Here is a 23,667-nt window from a genome sequence, read left to right as displayed (position 1 = left end):
GAGATACTACAATGTGGATTTTTTGTGATAGGAATATTAGAGAGTTAAGCTGAATACTCTTCTTTTGGACAGGTTTTCTGTTGATTTTTTTCACCAGACTTTGGAAAATTTGCTGTTCCCTGGAGCCCTTTGCCATAATAATGTTAGTGCCACAAACAGGCAGTGGTAGTGGTTTTGAGCTTGGGGAGTCTTGGAAGCCGGGGAAAAAAAAAGTCGATTTGCCTGAAGTTCCAGCTATCTGCTCCCCTTTATACATGAAGAGGTAAGGTTGAAGCCCAGATTATTTTAGTTTCCAGGAAAGACTGTGGGGATCAAATTGCAAATGCAGTTTTACATCAAATCTTTTATTAACATTAAAGTCATTGACATTTAGTCTCCATAAATCTCAGTAGGTCACTTACGGAGAAAATAAGAATATGATGTACAGTAATATAATGTGGGCAGGGGTAAGGGGAAGGTTTAGAGAGAGAAAGAGGAGGAAGGAAAATATTTTGCAAATGTATTGAAATGCATTTGTATCAAAAATACTCATTTTAACTATATGGTTTCAGTAAGGAAAGGAAAAATAACTCATTTATATCCAGGGCCATGAATAAGTACATGTAACATATATTGAAATCTCAAATAATGGCTGATATAATAACTAATTCAAGTAAATTGAATCCATTCCCTGGAGGAAATTTCTTCATTTGATACATTATAGTGTAAAATAAGTAAAGGTAATGATGGAAAGTTATGATCTTACTATGCATGGTTGTTAGAGTATATGAGAAGATGTTTGACACTCTTAGACCTTTAAAAGTATGATCTGACAGAATGAAATAGGTAATGATGAGATGGTGCTTTCAGCTGAAATTGAGCAATGATTTATTGATAATGTAAATATGAAAATTATTCTATGGGTCCTATGGTGATCACAGTTATTAATAAACTGCATGTCCTTAACCATTAAGATCATATAATTTGGCAGAGGAAATAAAAATCATATATAATTAAATTTAAAATGTGGCACACCATAATAAGATCCTTATACAGTGATACAAATAGGCCTTAAGAATTAGGGAAGAAAGAACTTAATTCTGAGTGGAGGGTACCTGGGAAAATTTTGGTAAACATATATAGCTTTGAAGCAGAATGTTAAAAGACACCTAAAAGTTATATTGGAGAAGGTAATTGCAACCCACTCCAGTATCCTTGCCTGCAGAATCCCACGGACAGAGGAGCCTGGTGGACAACAGTATTTGGGGAGTGAGGACATTCAAAACACACACCTTTGCTTTTTATCATTAATTTATTAATCAAATTTCATGGGGTGTTCTGTTATATGTTAGGTCTTGCGTCAAATGCTGGGAGGAAGGAAGAATAAGGTGTGGTCTCTACCCTCAAAGAAATAATTGTGTGGTTCATTTTATGAAAGCAATTTATCTATTTTCCTTTTCTTCTTGTAGTATAAATATATTGATGCAAACTTTTAAAAATTGTGTTTAACCAGTCAGTTAGGGTTACAAGTGGAGAAGATAAGATAGAAAAAAAGACATTAAAATTAATAAATCAGAGCAGGTAACAAATAAATATGATAAAATGGGGAAAAGTCAACTTAATTCTTGACCTTTAGCACCAGTGCTATGATGGACCTAGCATACTTAACATATTTTTAACATCGCTCCTTTCTCTGTAACAAAATTGTTTTCAGTAATAGTTATGTAGCATTTGATAATTAGTTTTATTTGTCCTTTATTAATAAAAATAATAATTTAAGAAGAATTACTTTCAATTTTAAAGCTATTAAAATTTATTAACATATTTCATGTGTGAGCTAAAATTGTACTTAACAATTTCAGTTTCCTATAGCTACTGTAACTAATTATGACAAACTAAATGACAATGCAAATTTACTGTCCTATAATTCTGGAGGTCAGAAGTATTATACTAAATGGATTTCATGGGACTAAAATCAAGCTGGTGGCAGAGCTGTGTCCCTTCTGGAAGCTGTGGGAGAGACTTTCTTTACCTTTTCCTATTTATAGAGGTTGCCCCTCTTCTTTCTTCAAATCCAGCTATTATATCACTCCCACCTCTTGGGCCCTTGTGATTACATTGAGCCCACCCCATCTCAAGGTCCTTAATTCAATCACATCTGCTAAGTTCTTTTAGCTGAGTAAGGTAATGTATTCACAGATTCTAGAATTCTGACATGGACATCTTAGGGAAGGGGCCGTTGTTTTGCCTATTACTCAAATAAAAAAAAATTATTATGACTTAGAGTTTGCCCTTTCTTTCATTTTTTTTTTTTTTTAATTTTAAACACAAATAAACCTCCAAATGCTGACGCTGAAGCCATGCAAAACCCTGCCAGGCTTTCTCAAAGCCAACCCCCCACCTCAACCATGTCCCCTTCCTCTTATTTGTAATAAAGTGTCAGCCTCCTAGACCTTCCCAGAGTTCCAAAGAGCAAATTTAATCAGAGAAATACAGAATCAAGAGAAAACAGTCAAGCAAGACAAAATAATAATTTAAAAATAAAACAAAGTCAAGGACCCTTAGTTCCTCCTCAAGGAATATATCATTGAGTTATATCTTTGACTTTTGTTGCAGATACAAAAATCCCTACCAGGTGGAAGAAATTAATTGCTGACCACTAGGATGTAGACCCCCGACCAGTTGGAACCAGAAGGTTGATGGTATTGACTCCCAAAATACCACCCTGTTACCTTAATATCAATCATTCAGAGAATGGTACACAAGCAGAGCACAACTCTATACTCTGAGAGAGGAGTAACCCTCTCCCTCACTGTCTTTAAAAATTCTTCTCGGAAAGCCAATAAACGCTATAGTTTGCTTTGCCACAAACCTGTGTCAGTAGATTGGCTTTACTGTGCACTGGGTGAGTAGACCCAAGTTTATTTCAGAAGCATCGTGCATGGATTGACGGAACTGAAGGAACTCAAGCATTGGATTTTTTTGTTTGTTTGTTTTTACAATTACTGTGCTCTATTGCAGTACCCCTAGACGAGGTACTGGTCCATGGCCTGTTAGGAACCGGGCTGCACAGCAGGAAGTGAGTGGCGGGCTAGTGAGTGAAGCTTCTTCTGCATTTACAGCTTCTCCTTACTGCTCACATTATGGTGAGTTGTATAATTATTTCATTATATATCACAATGTAATAATAATAGAAATAAAGTACACAATAAATGTAATGCACTTGAATCGTCCTGAAACACAGCCCCCACCCTTCCAGTCCACAGAAAAACTGCCTTCCATGAAACCAATCCCTGGTGCCAAAAAGGCTAGGGACTGTTGCTCTGTTGGTTTATTTCTGTCAAAACAGATAAACACAAAAATATGTTCATTTCTAACCTAATTTATTAAACAGAATTTTTCAAGGGATTAGATAAATGAACTGCACCAAAAGTGAAAAAAAATGAATTCCTATGAATTTATACTTGAAATATATTTGCATAGTTGAGCCTACATGTGTCAGAGCCAGTTGTATAACTTGAATTTGCCTGAAATAACTTTAATGAAGAAAATGATATTTATTAAAGGATAAACAACGAAAATGTGCTAATGTTAAACTCACTTGTACATTAGTGAAACTCAACAGTAACTATAGAACTTGTTTAAAATTTTGACTATCAAAAGATCCTTTTCACAGAGAGGCAATTTACTGCTAACACTGTTTAGGATCATGATGAGAAAAAGCAGATCAATGGACCTCCTTTCACCGTCTCTACATAGGAGGCACTATTCCTGCTGTTCCACTTTTGGTTTGGCACTGAATCAATAATATTCTTTCTAGGTGTATTTTTTTTTTAATGTCTGCTTATCAAAATCTAATCTGGCTATTTTAGGTACAGTAAGTAATGCTATAATGAGACATATATAGGCCGAAAAATCACTATAAAGATTCTCAATATTGTGACTTTGTTAAATTAACAATTGTTAAGTAAAGCCCTGGGTATCTGATGATATCAGAATGGACTTCCCTGATAGCTCAGTTGGTAAAGAATCCACCTGCAATGCAGGAGACCCTGGTTCGATTCCTGGGTCAGGAAGATCCCCTGGAGAAGGGATAGGCTAACTACTCCAGTATTCTTGGGCTTCCCTTGTGGCTCATCTGGTAAAGGATCTTCCCACAATATAGAAGACTTGGGTTTGATCTCTGGGTTGGGAAGATCCCCTAGAGAAGGGAAAGGCTACCCAGTCCAGTATTCTGGCCTGGACTCCTGTACAGTCCATGGGGTTGCAAAGAGTCTGACATGACTGAGCGACTTTCAGTTTCACTTTTCATCTGATGGTAAGCTATGGTTCAATAAAAGACTCCAAAAAGAGTGAAACAGAGAAATGTATTGCTCACAGATCTTGTGGGAGGAAAAGGCATTTCTCAGAGACTTCATGGTGAAATCAAGGTAGAGTGTGGGCAGAGAGAACAGCTGGACATGGGACACATGTCTTCACTAGGATCCATGGCCAGAGTGCTTTGGGATTCCAGGGCTAAGGCCAAACTGGCTTTGAAGGGGTCTTATCCAAGGGGAGACTTATCCAAGGCATAAGGCAGGACCCTGGGATGTGGGGAGACTGCTTATCATGAAGGTAGATGCTGGGAGTCATATCAGCACATACATTTACTTGCGACTCTGCAGGCTACCATTCAAGTATGACTTAAATCAAATCCCTTATCACTATACAGTGGAAGTGAAAAATAGATTCAAGGGATTAGATTTGATAGACAGAGTGCCTGAAGAACTATGGATGGAGGTTTGTGACATTGAACAGGAGAGGGTGATCAACACCATCCCCAAGAAAAAGAAATGAAAAAAGGCAAAATGGTTTTCTAAGGAGGACTTGTAAACAGCTATGAAAAGAAGAGAAGCAAAAGGCAAAGGAGAAAAAGAAAGATATACCCATTTGAATGCAGAGATCCAAAGAATAGCAAGGATAGATAAGAAAGCCTTCCTCAGTGCTCAATGCAAAGAAATAGAGGAAAACAATACAATGGAAAATACTAGAGATCTCTTCAAGAAAATTAGACATACCAAGGGAACTTTTGATGCAAGTTCAGTTCAGTTCAGTCGCTCAGTCGTGTCTGACTCTTTGTGACCCCATGAATTGCAGCACGCCAGGCCTCCCTGTCCATCACCAACTCCTGGAGTTTACCCAAACCCCCGTACATTGAATCAGTGATGCCATCCAACCATCTCATCCTCTGTCGTCCCCTTCTCCTCCTGCCCCCAATCCTACCCAGCATTAGGGTCTTTTCCAATGAGTCAACTCTTTGCATGAGGTGGCCAAAGTATTGGAGTTTCAGCTTCAACATCAGTCCTTCCAAAGACCACCCAGGACTGACCTCCTTCAGATTGGACTGGTTGGATCTTCTTGCAGTCCAAGAGACTCTCAAGAGTTTTCTCCAACATCACAGTTCAAAAGCATCAATTCTTCAGTGCTCAGCTTTCTTCACTGTCCAACTCTCACATTCATACATGACCACTGGAAATACCATAGCCTTGACTAGACGGACCTTTGTTGGCAAAGTAATGTCTCTGTATGCTATCTAGGTTGGTCATAACTTTTCTTCCAAGGAGTAAGTGTCTTTTAATTTCATGGCTGCAATCACCATAGCAGTCATTTTGGAGCCCCCAAAAATAAAGTCTGACACTGTTTCCACTGTTTCCCCATCTATTTCCCATGAACTGATGAACCAGATGCCATGATCTTAGTATTTTGGACATTGAGCTTTAAGCCAACTTTTTCACTCTCCTCTTTCACTTTCATCAAGAGCTCTTTAGTTCTTCTTCACTTTCTGCCATAAGGGTGGTGTCATCCGCATATCTGAGGTTATTGATATTTCTCCCGGCAATCTTCATTCCAGCTTGTGCTTCTTCCAGCCCAGCGTTTCTCATGATGTACTCTGCACATAAGTTAAATAAGCAGGGTGACAATATACAGCCTTGATGTACTCCTTTTCCTATTTGGAACCAGTCTGTTGTTCCATGTCCAGTTCTAACTATTGCTTCCTGACCTGCATACAGGTTTCTCAAGAGACAGGTCAGATGGTCTGGTATTCCCATCTCTTTCAGAATTTTCCACAGTTTATTGTGATCCACACAGTCAAAGGCTTTGGCATAGTCAATAAAGCAGAAATAGATGTTTTTCTGGAACTCCCTTGCTTTTTTGAAAATCCAGCAGATGTTGGCAATTTGATCTCTGGTTCCTCTGCCTTTTCTAAAACCAGCTTGAATATCTGGAAGTTCACGGTTCATGTATTGCTGAAGCCTGGCTTGGAGAATTTTGAACATTACTTTACTAGCGTGTGAGATGAGTGCAATTGTGCGGTAGTTTGAGCATTCTTTGGCATTGCCTTTCTTTGGGATTGGAATGAAAACGGACCTTTTCCAGTCCTGTATCCACTGCTGAGTTTTACAGATTTGCTGGCATTTCGAGTGCAGCACTTTCACAGCATTGTCTTTGAGGATTTGAAATAGCTCAAGTGGAATTCCATCACCTCCACTAGCTTTGTTCATAGTGATGCTTTCTAAGGCCCACTTGACTTCACATTCCAGGATTTCTGGCTCTAGGTGAGTGATCACACCATCATGATTATCTGGGTCATGAAGAACTTTTTTGTTCAGTTCTTCTGTGTATTCTTGCTACCTCTTCTTAATATCTTCTGCTTTTGTTAGGTCCATACCATTTCTGTCCTTTATTGAGCCCATCTTTGCATGAAATGTTCCCTTGAAGATGGGCACAATAAAGGACAGAAACAATATGGACCTAACAGAAGCAGAAGATATTAAGAAGAGGTGGCAAGAATACACTGAAGAACTATACAAAAAAGATCTTCATGACCCAGATAATCATGATGGTGTGATCATTCACCTAGAGCCAGACATCCTGGAATAAGAAGTCAAGTGGGCCTTAGGAAGCATCACTACGAACAAAGCTAGTGGAGGTGATGGAATTCCAGTTGAGCTATTTCAAATCCTAAAAGATGATGCTGTGAAAGTGCTGCACTCAGTATGCCAGCAAATTTGGAAAACTCAGCAATGGCCACAATTTCATTCACTTACACACTAGTAAATTAATGCTCAAAATTCTCCAAGCCAGGCTTCAACAGTACATAAACCATGGACTTCCAAGCTGCATGTTCAAGCTTGTTTTAGAAAAGGCAGAGGAACCAGAGATCAAATTGCCAACATCCACTGGATCATCGAAAAAGCAAGAGAGTTCCAGAAAAATATCTACTTATGCTTTATTGAGTATGCCAAAGCCTTTGACTGTGTGGATCACAACAAAGTATCAAAAATTCTTAAAAAGATGGGAATACCAGACCGCCTGACCTGCCTCCTGAGAAATCTGTATGTAGGTCTAGATACAACAGTTAGAACTGGACATGGAACAACAGACTGGTTCCAAATCGGGGAAGGAGTATGTCAAGGCTGTATACTGTCACCCTGCTTATTTAACTTATACGCAGAGTACATCATGCGAAATGCTAGACTGGATGAACACACACTGGAATCAAGATTGCCAGGAGAAATATCAGTAACCTCAGATATGCAGTTAACAGCACCCTTATGGTAGAAAGCGAAGAAAAATTAAAGCCTCTTAGTGAAAGTGAAAGAGGAGAGTGAAAAACTTGGCTTAAAACTCAATATTCAGAAAACTAAGATCATGGCATCTTGTCCCATCACTTCATGGCAAATAGATGGGGAAACAGTGGAAATGGTGACAGACTTTATTTTTGGAGGGCTCCAAAATCACTGCAGATGGTGACTGCAGCCATGAAATTAAAAGATGCTTGCTCCTTGGTAGAAAAGCTATGACCAACCTAAAAAGCTTATTAAAAAGCAGAGACATTACTTTGCCAACAAAGATCCATCTATTCAAAGCTATCATTTTTTCCAGTAGTCATGTATGGATGTGAGAGTTGGACTATAAAGAAAGCTGAGTGACAAAGAATTGATGCTTTTGAACTTGTGTTGTTGGAGAAGACTCTTCAGAGTTCCTTGGACAGCAAGGAGATCTAACCAGTGCATCCTAAAGGAAATCAGTCCTGAATACTCATTGGAAGGACTGATGCTGAGGCTAAAACTCCAATACTTTGGCCACCTGATGAGGACTGACTCATTTGAAAAGACCCTGATGCTGGGAAAGATTGAAGGTGGGAGGAGAAGGGGATGGCAGAGGATGAGATGGTTGGATGACATCACTGACTCAATGGATATGAGTTTGAGTAAACTCTGGGAGTTGGTGATGGATAGGGAGGCCTGATGTGCTGCAGTCCATGGGGTCACAAAGAGTTGGACACAACTGAGTGACTGAACTAAACTGAAGGCTATCTAGGGCATGTTACCGAGGGTGTGGCTAGTGTCACTTCACGGTATCTGAAGGCTGTTTGCCGTGTAACACAGATGCTGGATGTCAAGACAGTAATATAGTTAATGGTTTAGCTAAGCTCTTAACACTGATCAAGATCATAGGACTTATAGGAACAATGGGGTGAGAGTCACAACACTCAAAAACTTCTTCAGTGACATTTTAAAAAGATCGGAATCTAATAAAAATGTCAGAACAGTTTTACACATTTTAAATTGTTAAGAAATATATAAGTAATTTGTATGACACTTTACCTTGACAGAGACCTAAAGTTTACTTGGAAGGGGGTTTTAGAAGGACTGTAGCCTGAGAGTTATTGTGAAATAGCAAAGGGAGTGTTATCTGAAATCAGTCTGAAATTTGTGATGGCAGCTGTGGGTAGGTATGGCTTATAACACACTGGATGAACTGAGATAATTATTAAATATTTGAGGTGTGTGCATGTGTTTGTTACATACACTCATATAGGTCTTAATTCAGCAGGGCAGTTTTTTCCCATCACATAGCTTTTCTCACTGATGAACTTACACATAAGATCATGATGATCAAAATGTTCCTTAATAAATCAATCTCACTGGCATGAATATATGTTTTCAAAACTAGCATTATAGCAAGGTCCACCATAATGTCACTTCAACTCTGAGTGGAATTATGGAGAAATACAAAAATGGTTTCCAACTTGCAGATCAGAGAAGAGGCCTGATCTTGAGGGACCAAATGATTTCATGTCAAGTACATGGCACCTATGACAAAACTCCTCCCGTCCCCATTTTCTCAGTTAATACTACTAGATCCCTAGATCCTGTTACATGTCTCTTTTGGGTTTTAACTTTACCTCGGAATCTTTCTAAAGACAAAGAAGTTTCAGAAATCCACTGCCAATCAATTGAAGTTGGCATCAAGAGACAGGAAACTGCTTTGCCATACTCATCAACAGTGAAAAAAAGGAAGGGCTATGAAGTCTTTTAGACTTGGATTCAAATGTTGACTCATGGCTCTCTCTTACAAGTTGTGAGTCTTGAAGTGTTACCTAGACCCCCGTAGCCTATGTTCTCTGAACTATAAAATTGAGCTAACTCTTTCAAGTTGTTGTGGTGAGAATGAAATAAGACCTAAACAAAGTACCTATTGGAGTGTCTGCATCTGCCCACCTCCAGTAGTTTTCTTAACTTCTCCTTGGACAAGCAAAGAAGGAGAGAAATAAATCTCGATTGGGGGTTGAGGACAAGATGGAACTAAAATTTATCATGAAACTTACAAACCAAAATAATCATCTTACTTTTAGGGGTTCATGCTTTCTGTGCCCTCTTCATGAAAACAAATTTGAATGAAATGTTACCAAAACACAGATACATGGCACGTATATCCTGGGATCACATAGTAATCCTGGGCAAAATACAGATCCTCTGAAATATTGCTTATCACTTCTTATCATCTGCCCTAGCTTCTAGGCAATGCTTTATAGAACTGAACTTTGAACAGACTATCTTGGCTGCTCCTCATGGTCAGCAGGTGTATGTGAGATGGACTTTAAAGCTAAACCCAAAGACAAAGGTGCCAATGAAGAATGTTTGGTTCTCTACTCTCTAAAAGTGTTAACAATTTATGATATGAACTCAGGTGCACTTCACAGAAGAAAAAAAAAGGCTTCAATTCACAATCATTTCCTAATGATACCACAAAATTTAAGCACAAAAAACAGGGAAACTCTTGGTTATATTATTCAAAATATCAGGAAATAGTTGGACATTAAAATAATTGTAAAAGCTGTTGATGAAAGGCAATGAGTCTATTTACTTTAGCTGGTAAAATACAAACCATTATAAACTGATTACAATCTGCCAAAAACAAGTGGGTACTATTGCTCAAGGATGTACATTGCCTGGCTACAATTTTTGCTATCAAAGGCACCACATTCTAAAGCTTTAGTCCTCATTTCAGAGGCATAGACCTGCTTCTTTTGTGTTGTAATGTTTAGACAAGAAGATCGTTGTTATGCCCATCAACATGCATAACAATGAAGCCACCCAGGACAGATGAGAAGGGGCCTCTGGCAGAGCACGCTGTTGGCTGTTGTCTCTGCCATGGCTGGGCCAGTTACCTACTTCCTACTGGAAGTTATTTCGTTGACTAAGACATTATTTCAATTCAGAAGAATTGAATACCAGTGAGATTTCATGTTCTGGTATACAAGTGGAGATGCTGAGCTAAAATTAAATACAAGTCAGATCTCCAGGAAAATAGAAGAGGAAATAATTTCTGCTCCAAGCTATTGCTAAGGATATACAACAAATTCATGCCAAATTTAGCCTGAATTTAGACTGAATGGAATGTAAGATATGTTTTCATTTGGTAAGAATACAATACTGATGGAGAATTTTATACATTAGGAATATACATTATACATTTTATACATTAGGAATTTTATACACGAGGAATTTTATTACATTTTACTTTCACAGTAAAATAATAGAAGTACTTGCCATTATTCTAGCCAACTATTGGTGGTTGGAGAGATGATTGGAAGATAGCATCACTGACTCAATGGACATAAACTTGGGCAAACTCCAGGAGACAGTGACAGACAGGGAGGTCTGGTGTGCTGCAGTCCATGGGGTTGCAAAGAGTTGGATAAAATTTAGTGACTGAACAACAACAGCCAACTATATTGCAGGAGGTAAAGGGAATATAGTATCACTTTTTCTTCATCCTGATAAAAAGTTATGGACTGTGTGTCTGATGCTGTAGAAAAGATGCATTCTAAACTGTTAAACCGATAGTTCATTCACAGCGTGGACAATTCATTCACAATGCACATCTCTGTTTGAACAGTTAAAGGACAGGACTTTGCTTGGAAGCTGGGGTGTTTTGAAATTAATCTTCAGGAGTTTACTGTTTGAATATCTCAATCACTGCCTAAGTTTCTGAGCAAGTAGATAGCCTTGTGGTATATCAAGGTGGAACCAGTGTTCAATGAAATTGACTTCCTGCAGGATGATGTCACTTAATATGGCATTATTTAGACTACCCACCTAAACCCAGTTGACTTGCCATCTGCTCCACAGTGAAACTGGCACAGTTTCCAAGAGGAAATCTCCTGCCATCCTATATAGTGGCCTTTGGGATGGAAAGCCAATTGACCATGATGAGTTAAGTTGATTAATTGTTGACGTTAAAATTAAGATTGCAAGCCAAAAAAAAAAAAACAAACCTGTAAGACTCTAGTTCCTCCTGATTTTTTTTTTCAGTCTGAATTTTTATGCTGAAAATCATTCAGGTTGTTTGTTCAGGTGCTATATTTTTGCTCAGGTGCTAAATATATTTTGCTCAGGTGCTTTATTTATTTCACATTTACAGTAATATTTATATAAGATTTGTGAAATTATTAATTATGCACTTCCAGATCTTGATACCAGAGATCAAACTGCCAACATCCATTAGATCATAGAAAAAGCAAGAGAATTCCAGAAAAAACCATCTACTTCTGCTTCATTGAATATGCTAAAGCCTTTGACTGTGTGGATCACAACAAACTGTGGAAAATTCTTAAAGAGATGGGAATACCAGACCACCTCACTTGCCTCCTGAGAAACCTGTATGTAGGTCAAGAAGCAATAGTTAGAACCAGACATACAAAAACAGACTGGTTCCAAATTGGGAAAGGAGTACGACAAGGCTGTATATTGTCATACTGCTTATTTAACTTCTATGCAGAGTACATCATGCAAAATGCTGGGCTGGATGAAGTATAAGCTGGAATCAAGATCACTGGGAGATATGCAGATGACACCACCCTTATGGCAGAAAGCAAAGAGCAACTAAAGAGCCTCTCGATGAAAGTGAAAGAGGAAAGTGAAAAAGCTGGCTTAAAACTCAACATTCAAAAAATGAAGATCATGGCATCCGGTCCCATCACTTCATGGCAACTAGATGGGGAAACAATGGAAACAGTAGCTGACTTTATTTTTGGGGGCTCCAAAATCACTGCAGATGGTGACTGCAGCCATGAAATTAAAATTAAAAGATGCTTGCTCCTTGGAAGAAAAGCTATGACAAACCTAAACAGCATATTAAAAAGCAGACATATTACTTTGCTGACAAAGGTCTGTGTAGTCCAAGCTATGGTTTTCCACAGTAGTCATGTATGGATGTAAGAGTTGGACCATAAAGAAGGTTGAGCACCGAAGAATTGATGCTTTTTAACTGTGTTGCTGGAGAAGACTGTTGAGAGTCCCTTGGACTACAAGAAGATCAAACCAGTCATTCCTAAAGGAAACCAATCCTGAATATTCATTGGAAGGACTGATGCTGTAGTTGAAGCTCCAATACTTTGGCCACCTAATGCAAAGAGTTGACTCATTAGCAAAGATCCTGATGCTGGGAAAGATTGAAGGCACGAGAAGAAGGGGACAACTGAGGACAAGATGGTTGGATGGCATCACCGACTCAATGGGCATGAGTTTGAGCAAGCTCCGGGAGATGGTTAAGGACAGGGAAGCCTGGTGTGCTGCAGTCCATGGGGTTGCAAAAAGCAGGACACAATAGAGAAAATGAACAACAGATCTTGATATAGAATGTTAATTTTGTAGTTTTTTATACACTACATGCAGACTCAAGACACAGACTCATGCATGCGTATCTGTATTTGCACTTACCATACTATATTATCTGAACATAAGGTATTCTCTTGATAGGCAATTTTTCCTATGCTACGAGAAAATGATCTCAATGTTTCATCACACGTTGATCAACTCACATCAGTGTACTTCTCTCAAAATAGTTCCCTTTGAAAGGATTTACGTTATCTGAACTGGCGTAGCCCCAAGAATACAGAACAAACTTAGTGATTATCATTTTTATTTCAGATTACTAAACTTATGAACTTCTAAGCTTGTATTTCAATGACATTTGGTTCTGCAGCCACTAGAGCTGTCATTTTTCTTAGTGTATGTTCTTTACCTGTGATGTGCTGTTGCATTCAAGTCTATGTCTCAGAGTTTATTAGTAGTTTGCAGTTATTCCTATCTTACAGCTTATGCCTTTCTCCAGATTGCAGTTTAAGTCTATGCTCACTTTATAGGTATATATGTCCATGTATGGTTAAGATCAGTTTTTATTTTGCCTATATTATGTTTAAAATTAGTCATACTGGTTTCTTTATGAATTTGTTTTCATAACTTGTTTTGATTTCTTCATGAAACTATATTTCATCTAAATGATTGGTAGACTTATGTTCAGGGTAGGAGGCAGCTCTACTCTGCAGGAGCAACAGAGAGACTAAAAAGACAAATCTGGATGGCCCTTGGTCTGACATGGGCAGGTGCACCAATCAACCCCACAGTGAGAAAGCTATAATGATGAGATATGTTATGGACTTGTTGGCTTCAACTCTATCAATCGTGGAACACAGAGCAATTAGATTTGACACTGATACTCCTTCAATACTCAAAACTCTGAGGGAAAGAATCCCCCTGCCAACTGCTTTCCAAACAGGATCTTTAACTGTCTGTGTAAAATGTCTTGCTCCTTAAAGAGTGAAGGTATCCAAATTAAACCTAAGCAAGGGGGCTCTGTTAATTCTGCACTGAAATTTTATTCTAGGCAAGAAGGTGAATGGCATTTGGAAAAGAATTGTAAGATGATCCCTGAACATCCTTTGCATTTTTTCTTTCCAGATATGCAGAAAGACATTTTTAAAACTTAAGGGAGGGCAAACCATGTTGGTAACTTATCAAATTGCCCTTTTGGTTTTATCAGTGCTTTTGAACTACTTGTGGAGTGTGAAATCTTCCATAATTCTCTTGTATTTGTAAATGTACAGGCGTTTCCTATTTCTTTACATTACAGAAGATTTTGAAAATTTATATTTGGAGTATTCACATATGTGTAATACAGATATATTGTGGAATGAAGGCAAAACAAACCAGGGAATCAGCTATGGTAAATGCTAATGTTATGCATAGTATTTAGGTTTAAGCATTGCTCTGAAGACAATGTAAAATATTTCACATACTGAATGTATTTTAGTAATTCTGGCTCTTAAACATTTAAGAAACATCTATTTCAAAAAGCAAATTTACCAGAAAAGAAAAAAAAAATTTAAGAATGACTTCCTTTTGCTATTTGCTTAAGATTCCTAAGATAAATCATATTGTATGAATGGTTGAAAGATGATTCTAATTGTTTTTCAAATGTACTTTTTCTTCATTGTTTAAAAAACTGCTATGTCATTTCTATTGGTCAAAGCCTTTGAAAAGGTGAATTTTTTTCCCTATGCGATCCTAAGTTATTAAATAAAATGCATTTCAAAGATATTTGTTGACTTTTCTAAAACAGCTAGGGACAAACTGTATAAAGACAAAAATCTTTAAGACCACCTGATCTCTGCTTCACAGCCAAAATGACATATGTGAAATTGGTTTCTAGCTTATCATTCAAAAAAAAAATCTTAAGTCAATTCAAGTTATTGCACCTTCAAGATCATTTTAGGAAAAAGATATCAAGACAAGAAACAATATTCTTAGCCAGCATATTTCTCTTCTCATGGTGGAATCCCTGGGAGCAGGTATATAGGATCTTTCACACACTCGCCATAGCAGTCAGTACAAAGAAGACTTCCTGTTTGTGCCCCAAGAAGGGACTTCTACCTCCCCTCTCCACCTGTTTTTATTTGTTGGTTTAGGATTGATTAGATATTTTATTAAATGGCAGTAATAAGAGCAAGATAGGAATTTATTAGTTTCTTATACAAAAGAAGGCTTCTTTGATTCTAACTTTCTGCTCCTAGGATGATGACATCATGTTAGTGTCATGACATTTGAATTTCAGGCCCACAGAGGGAGAAAACAAAAGGCAAAAAGGGATTCTCAGAAGAATTCAGAGAAATAGTTCACTGAGAATAACTTTATGTCTAAAGATATGTTGTATACTACATTTACCTCTTTCACTAAACTATTTATTAAAATGTTTATTAATGTATAGAAAGGAGATTTTCTAGAACTTGACAGCATTGGTTTATTCTTTTCCTTGTCTAGATTTATTAAAATTATGTGGAGGAGTATGGATATATATAGTTTTAGTTTTCTATATATATTTTGTAACATAGATGAAAATCAGTTTGTTCCAAAATGACAGATCAGTCTTTCCTAAGTTTTGTGGTTTTGTTTTTTTTTTTTCCATTCCTCACGCAATAGTAATTGGAGAGAATCCCTTCATGCAAATGTAGGAAAAGGCACTGTGGGCACTGGCTCACTGCCCCAGTGATCTGATTGGACTGAGAAAGTAAGCACCACTTTTCAGTGGTACCTGAAAAAATAAATTTTTTTAAATTAGGTGCCCTCACAAATGTAAGCTGCTGCTGCTGCTGCTGCTAAGTCGCTTCAGTCGTGTCCGACTCTGTGCGACCCCATAGACGGCAGCCCACCAGGCTCCCCCGTCCCTGGGATTCTCCAGGCGAGAATACTGGAGTGGGTTGCCATTTCCTTCTCCAGTGCATGAAAGGGAAAAGTGGAAGCGAAGTCACTCAGTCGTGTCTCTTAGCGACCCCATGGACTGCAGCCTACCAGGCTCGTCCGTCCATGGGATTTTCCAGGCAAGAGTACTGGAGTGGGGTGCCATTGCATTTTCCGCACAAATGTAAGCACTTCTTTATTTTTTTTCCTGCTTATTTCTGAAGTTTGATGTACGGCAGAGTCAGCACATATTTATATTACTTCAAAGACCTAGGGAGACGCTTCAAGAACATATTCAAATCTAGGGGTTTGCTGTAACATAGTTTCCCTAAGAAATCTGTTGAGAATCTAAATTTACATGAAGAAAGTCCGTGGCGGGTTAGGGGGCTGTCAAAACTAATCTTTCTTTCTTTCTGCATCGGTTATAAGAAAACCCGAGATGTGTTGATCTAGCTAGAAACTCAGTTATCTATGACAACAGCACCCCTTCGTTTGACCCAAATACACAAGTGGAAAAGAGAGCAACAATTCATGTCAACAACTTCTCAGTGACAGAATTTAGAACTGCTATTACATTGTACAAATAATTAATCTAACTATCCACACAAGCAACCAAGCAAATTTTGTAAAAAGAACTATTTTTATTCACATCTTTCAACCAAATTGTATGTTCAGGAATCAGCATCAGTAAAGGATATCCTTATATGTACAGTACACTAGAATCCTGAGGTCCAAGGCTTAGACTTCTGATGTCCTATGAAAGCATAATTCCGAAGATTTTAATGTACAGCTGCACTGTGAATGCACTGTAAATACCGATGCTTGTCCATTGTATTAATTTTGTAAAGTCGGAAAATCTGTCCTTTGTGGATAGAGGCAAGTGGACACAAGCTTATAATATTTGCAGAAGTATCAGTTGTATTATGTGCAGCTGTGAAAGAAGGTTGGGTGCATTTCATTAGGTTATTTGCAGTATGTTGTTCAACTAAGTGGATGCTCATTTCAACATTCTGCTTTATTATTTTTGCAGATCTGCATGGATGTCTGGGCTGAATTAAATGTGAGGCATATAGAGCAGACCTGTATACTTCAAAATGTACATTTTTATTGCTTATCCAGAATGAGTCTGTTAATCTAGGAAGACATAAAATTTATATTTATCATTTGGACTGGACTAAAATTTATGTGCATTCCCTTAATATATAAATTATGAAAAGTCAAATGTGTATAAGGGACTCATTACTGTGCTCGATTAGAGGTATTTTACCATGTTTTGCTTGCTTTTGTGTTTATATTTTTAATATTCTAATGTGTGTCAATAAACACTCTGTGGAGTGTTACTAGACAAAATTTGAATGAAATGAGAGGGCAAAATTACATGAAAATAAAATGGAAAGGGTTTTCAGGCAGAAGATCTTTAAGTATAAAGGACCTGATTGGGTACAGGTGAGTTGAGTCTTAGCTAGCAAAGAATGAGATAGAGAGTGGTTAAGAGATGAAATCTCAGGATAATTTGGGACCTCATCAAGTAAAACCTTTTAAGGACATGGTAAGGACTTTGAAATTCATTCTAAATGTGTAGCAAGTCATCAGAGAATTTTGAGTGAAGGAGTGATGTGATAAGCATTATGTATTAAAAGGATATATCTGATTGTGTGTGGAGTAGGAACTCACTATTCATAGGAACTGTTCATGAATATTACTTTTTTCTTTAATATAATGGTATAATTAATTATACTGATGTATTTCCTGATACTAAACTATCTATGCATTTCTGAGGTAAACTGAAATTTATATACATCCAGGTGATTTTAGGTTGTTATTATTTTATTTAGATTCATGAATGAGGTTTATTTTCCAAGCTTTGTCAGGAATTTGAGAGAAACTGAAGTAGTTTCTGTTAAATTAAAACAATTTAAACTGGGCATCTTATTGATAAATGTCAAAAGTATCTAAGAAAATGATCAGAAAAGAGCTTGCAAATGTAAAATTATATTTGGATTAGCAAAGTATAATTTGAAAATGAATAGGTTGGAATCAGTATTAACCACTCTTTGCTGTTAGACAGGAAGAAAGAAGTCAATCTAGCATCTGAAGCAATACAAAGGTTTGATTAAACAGCATTTTACTGATTTTGATGCTTTCATTCTTTAGTGGAACAAAGGAGTAAATGAATAAATGAATGGATGGATGGATGAATAAATCACCACTATTTGCATAGTACTTTCCAAAATACAAATCTCCCTACCCAATATCATTCACAATTTTGCAAAAAAAAAAAAAAAATCTAAGAAGTGAGCTATTCCAGGGTTTTAAGAGAAGCGATGCATTAAAGTGGTTAAGAACACCCAGAATGCCAGGGTGCAAGTCCTGTCTGTGCCTCCCATCACATGGGTAATTATCTAGTAAACAACTTCTTTGCTCCCAGTTACCACATCTGTAAGATGGAAATACTAATAAAATTGTATGGCTTTATTGTTAATATGAGTAACATTAAATGAGTAAAACATTTAAAACAATACCTGCAGAATAGTATGTGTTTAATAAATATTTACTTTAAAATACTTTAAAAGATAGTAAAGGTAATAATTGTATGGAATAGAACTGGCCTCAAAGAGGTGTTTCAAAGTAGCACTCTTTTCATTAATAAAGCTAATGAAAATACAGTCATGAAGGGCATGCTAAATAATTTGCTGTATCAGCTCAACAGTCTCATAAAAGAGATAATGAATATTTAGCATTTGCACATTAACTGGCACATAAGTGTCATTTGTTACTACAAGCGCATTTAGCCAAGTTAAGGACCTAATTATTGTAAGGCTAAAGCATTTATATAAATATAGCATGTTGTTATAGAGACAGTAGTAAGCTATACACTAGTCAGAGATTTGCTATTTGTCTCTGCTAACTATTGATAGCTCTTTTCAAGGAACAGCTTGTTATGTCATCCTAAATGCCACTCAACCCAATTTTCCTCGAGGTGTCCATATGGGCGATGGTATTTTGCAGTGTTACTCATCTATTAGGAAACAATGTCATTTTCAGAGATTAGAGATGACTATGTTATCTGGCCAGGGCTGTTTGTCACACCCCTACATTCATCAGTAAACATGGCAACAGAAGATTCTGCATAAGTGCCACCTGTGTATTCAAAAGCTTTACTCCCCTTTACTCTGAGTTTGCTCATTTTGGAAGCATGACCAAACTCTAAAAGTCATATACCAGCTGGGTGGGAGGAGAAATAAAAAACAAGCCAGAAAAATTCTTCCCAGACCACCTGAAGATGTATTTCTAAACATATCACCAGACCTGAAAATGTTCTATCTGAAATGAATGCATGTTTTACCAAACATCAATGAATATATAGTATCAATAATTTTGTTCATAGTGTAATAAAATTAATACAGAAGTGTGAATAGTTAGTCCTGTTTATGCTATCATCTCATATATCTGACAGTGATCATTAAGAACTGGCATTTGACAAGTTTTTGCTATAATAGCTATAGTGCCTTTGTGTGTGTGTGGTCCAATAATAGATGGCCATTTTAGCTGAACATGTAGTAGTCTCCAGAAGTTTGCTTTTCTTTCTCTCTCTCTGTTTTTGTTTTTTTCTTCCCATTTTTGGTGTTGAGGTATTTTGCCTTTTATGGTAAGTGCTTTATAATGTACTCTTGGAGAAAACACATTAGCCTTATTACTATACATTCATGCTAAGTGGCTTTAGTTATGTCTGAGTCTTTGCTATGCTATGGACTGTAAGCTGCCATGTTCCTCTGTCCGTGGGATTCTCCAGGAAAGAATACCAGAGTGGGTTGCCAATCCTTCCCCCCAGGGTATATTTCCGACCCAGGGATCAAACCCACATCTCCTGTGGCTTCTGCATTGCAGGTGGATTGTTTATTGCTGAACCACCGGGGAAGCTCTTTTATAACTCTGTTAATCGTGAATAAATGCATTTTACTTAAATTAATAAAAATGGAAGCTCGAATAGAGAAAGATTGAAGGCTTGGGATTTTTTAGGGGGGAGACATAGAAGCTAATATTTCTTGGAATTCATATCCTCATGAAATACTTCAGTAATATCTTCCCATTATTCTTCTCTGTGGAATAATAATTTATCCCATAAACCCTTCTGCAAATAAAAAGTTTTCTGTCTCTACTACTTAGTGAGTTTGTTTTTAAATTTAGTTACTGCTCTTGCACCTTTAAGTGTCTTTTGTTAAAATATTAATAGTTTTAATCATGAGGAAATTGAGTGAACTCATGACTAAAATTCTTTAGAGAATAGTCTTATATGTCTGGCTTCATATTTCCCAAGCAGTCTCTCTGCATCAGAAAATGATTTATTAACCAGAATTCAGCTGCTTTTTGCTTTTGTTGTCTATGACAAAAGGCATGTTTAAGCATGTTAAATTGGCTTAATATAGTGGACAGAAATGATGGTTTACCGTAACAGGATTTGCTGCCAATGCATATTTCTTCTTTGTGTTACATATACGGAATAGTTAATCTGACCTCAAAGAAAAGAAACATATGCTCCCCTAGATAAGGTTCTAGAGATGAATGAGTCTGTCTGCTATACTGCATTTGTTGGTCAGAGAGAAGGGAGAATAAAGAAGGGTGGAAAATAAGCAGAAAATGAGACTCACCAAAGGCCTGATTCTAAAGGGGAAAAGTGAAATAAAACAGAAATGACACATAAAATGGAATGGAAGAGGGGTGAATAGATGCAGAATGTAAAATAAGTACAGGTATGTTGGCAGTCAGCAGTCTCTCTGGGGTCACATTTGTTATTTGTCCCTGAGCAAATGATTCTGGAATGTTAAACACTCAATGTGCCTGTTTCTAATGAATTAGGCTGTCAAAAATAAATAAATAAACTCAATATGGGACTATAGTCTATCAATTATATAACCCTAACAGGCACAACCATTATCCAAATTCTATTTTGGGCAGCATTTTTATGTACTGAATGAATTAAGACTGCAATCTTAATTGGCTCAGTTTTGTGTGGCTCATGTAGCTGGAAGCTGAAAGTGGTGGTATCATCTCCTTCATATTACTGGGCCAGTGCAGGATGGCTGTAGTCAGTTCCACAGCTGCTGTCCCATCTATGACACTGTTTCCTTTTGTTCCTGCTTCTCTTTTACCGTTTTCTCACTCTCTTCTATTCTACTCCATTTTCCAAGTTGGTTATATTTTATTTTGTTAGAAATACTTATGTCAGGCTACTTCTCCTTGATCTTTCAACATTATTCCATTTACTGAACACCAATTTATTCTTAAAATTGATCCTTTTATTTTCAAGATGCTTCACTTACCTGGTTCTCCTTCTACCTTCTGACCACTTCTTGTTTGCTTTCTTTCTTTCTCTCTCTCTTTCAAAATGTTTATAAACCAATAATAATCAGTGAGAAAGGTGCTCCTTTGTTGAATAAATTTGGAAAATACTACAAGTTATACTTTTTTCTTGGTAACTTACCAAAGCATATTAGACTCTTTTACAAGTCTTGGAGTAAAGAACCTTGTTTGTGTTTAACTTAACATCTAGCACTCTTCTTGGTTTCCTGTTTATTACTATACTTTAAAGGATCATGTATTGGCAAATAACTGTGTATAATGGGTCCCAGTTTCTATGTCAAGCATTAATCCACATTTCCAGTTACCTGTTGAATAGCTTGGATGGAATCTTATACCAAAACTTTGAATTCAATATTAAAAGATACATCACTTTTCCCCTTAATAAAAAAATATATATATTTATCAGTTGGCTTCAATGAACCAGGCACTGGTAGGTGCTAAGGATGAAGTAATAAACAGAATGTAGTTTCTGTGATGGAGATAAGTAAACAGAAAGTGGGGTGGGTTTTGAAAGAGATGAGGGCAAGAAGGGCAACAGATCTAAACCAAGATCAAATTGTGAAAAGCAACTGAATATCAGGCTATGGAGTTTGAAGTTTTCTTGACAACAAAAGGCAGCCCATGAAGAATTTTAAGGCAAGCAATGATCAGATTTTTTTGAAAGACCAATATGATTCCAGGACGAGGTATGCAGTAAAGCAAGGCAAGACTGGAGTCTATGAAATCAATTACTGTAAGATGAGACAATTATGAAATTAATCAGAATCTGCCTCTTGTTATTTGTAGGTGTGAGCACTTTTCTATTTTCTCAGTTTGAGATCCTTAAGGACAGTAGCTTTATCTTATTTAGTCTTGTACACTTGCCTGTCCTTAGCATGTTTCTTTGCACATACTGGATGCTTTCTTAATGATTGCTTGGTGAGTAAATAATATGAACTTGTTCCTGTTCAAAACATGTTGAGAGCACACTTTCTCAATGGACTAATAAACAAATAAATGAAACCAGTTAATGAGAACCAAGAGAAATAGGGAATTAGTGATGAGTGAAATACAATCATAAAGACAGAAAATAAAATCTGATGATAGAAATTGCCTACTTAGGAGACATATGAGTTCAAAGGCCTGGTAATTTAGTAAGAAGAGTTTCACTTCTAAGTCACAGAACTTGTCTTTACATCTCCATTAAACACACACACACACACACACACACACACACACACACACAAACACACTGTTGGGTAAGCAGCCATTGCTTAACCTGCCACCCTCTCTCTGGGACTGCCCAGTTAGTGTCCTGGGACTGGAACATTCCATTATATGGAAGACAGGTGTTGAGGTGTCAATTGGCTCCAGATTTTTCTTTATTAGCAGGAAACTTTCCCACATTCTGCATACATGGTGAATTCCCTTGAATTACTTACATGTTTGTTGTATAGACAAGACCACCAATAAATCTGCACTTCCTGCCCAAGGTAAAGAGGTCTTTGCCTGCAGCACAAGAAGGGTAGTGAGGCCCCCTGCCTTGTGTTGGAAATCAGACTTCACACATTGATCTTGCTCCATCTCTTCTCCTTTCTGAGTAAGGCTTCTTCCAACCAGCATATTATTGAGTCTTCTTTGGCAACTCTGAAGCCAGAGAAGATGCAGTGGGCAGAGGGCTGGGGGCTTCTACTTCTGGGGGTTAGCATTGTTATGGTCTCTGCTGTCTTTCATACAATGGAAATCCCAACTTTGCATTGGCAACTCATTCTTCCTGCCCAGCATAAACCCATAGTTTGTCAGAACTAGAACATGGAGTCAGTCAATGGGCAGAACTGCCTCAAGTTGTTCATGATTTGGTAACCACATCTGAGGTAAAGCTCAGTCCGGAGTGCAGAATATGAGGAAAAGGGAAGCTTAAAATGCTGATGGCCCTCTCTCATGCCTGTAGAGAGTATGAGGTTGAAGGAATGTTTGGATACATTGGTTATTATGTTTTTGAATGATAAGATTTAAGCTAAGAGTCTAGAACCATTATCTGATACCAGTGCACTTGGAGGAACTCTTCTATGTTCTCAGCAAGTGTTAAAAATATATAACATGGTATCAACAGTTTCTTGAGTATTTTTGATATGCTAGGATCTATGCTATCTCACATGAATCCTCTTCATCTATCCATTATTATTCTTACCATAGAAATAGGAAAACTGAGGATCATAGGGGTTGTGTGCATGCTTAGTTGCTCAGTCATGTCTGACTCTTTGCGACCCCATGGACTGTAGCCCACAGTCTCCTCAGCCCATGGGATTCTTCAGGCAAGAATATTGGAGTGGGTTGCCATGCCCTCCACCAGGGGATCTTCCCAATCCAGGGAAATCATGGGGGTTAAATAACAGCTAATGACTGGCAAAATATAGCTAATTTCAAAATTTGTGGTCTTAAACTCTGTATTTCATGCTTCCTCATTTCATTTGAAATAACTAGCTTTCTCATGAGGTCA

The 23,667-nt window shown here is 37.4% G+C and overlaps 1 protein-coding gene across 31 annotated transcripts in view; it reads right to left on the bottom strand.

Moving 5' to 3' along the window:
- Window positions 1–23,667, bottom strand: part of LOC145547098 (uncharacterized) — a 745,699-nt gene that overhangs the window by 277,520 nt on the left and 444,512 nt on the right. Inside the window, exon 6 of one of the 31 annotated variants that reach the window (XR_014083545.1) lies at window positions 22,532–23,112. The exons of the other annotated variants lie outside the window; for them this stretch is intronic. The gene's annotated coding sequence lies outside the window, so the exon portion shown is untranslated. Of the gene's footprint in view, window positions 1–22,531; window positions 23,113–23,667 lie in introns of those variants that run through there. 31 annotated transcript variants of the gene reach the window in all.

Source organism: Giraffa tippelskirchi, chromosome 1 (assembly GCF_054371585.1).
Source record: "Giraffa tippelskirchi isolate mGirTip1 chromosome 1, T2T-mGirTip1v1.2.pri, whole genome shotgun sequence".
NCBI lineage: Eukaryota > Metazoa > Chordata > Mammalia > Artiodactyla > Giraffidae > Giraffa > Giraffa tippelskirchi.
This window is presented reverse-complemented; position numbering and strand designations above follow the sequence as displayed.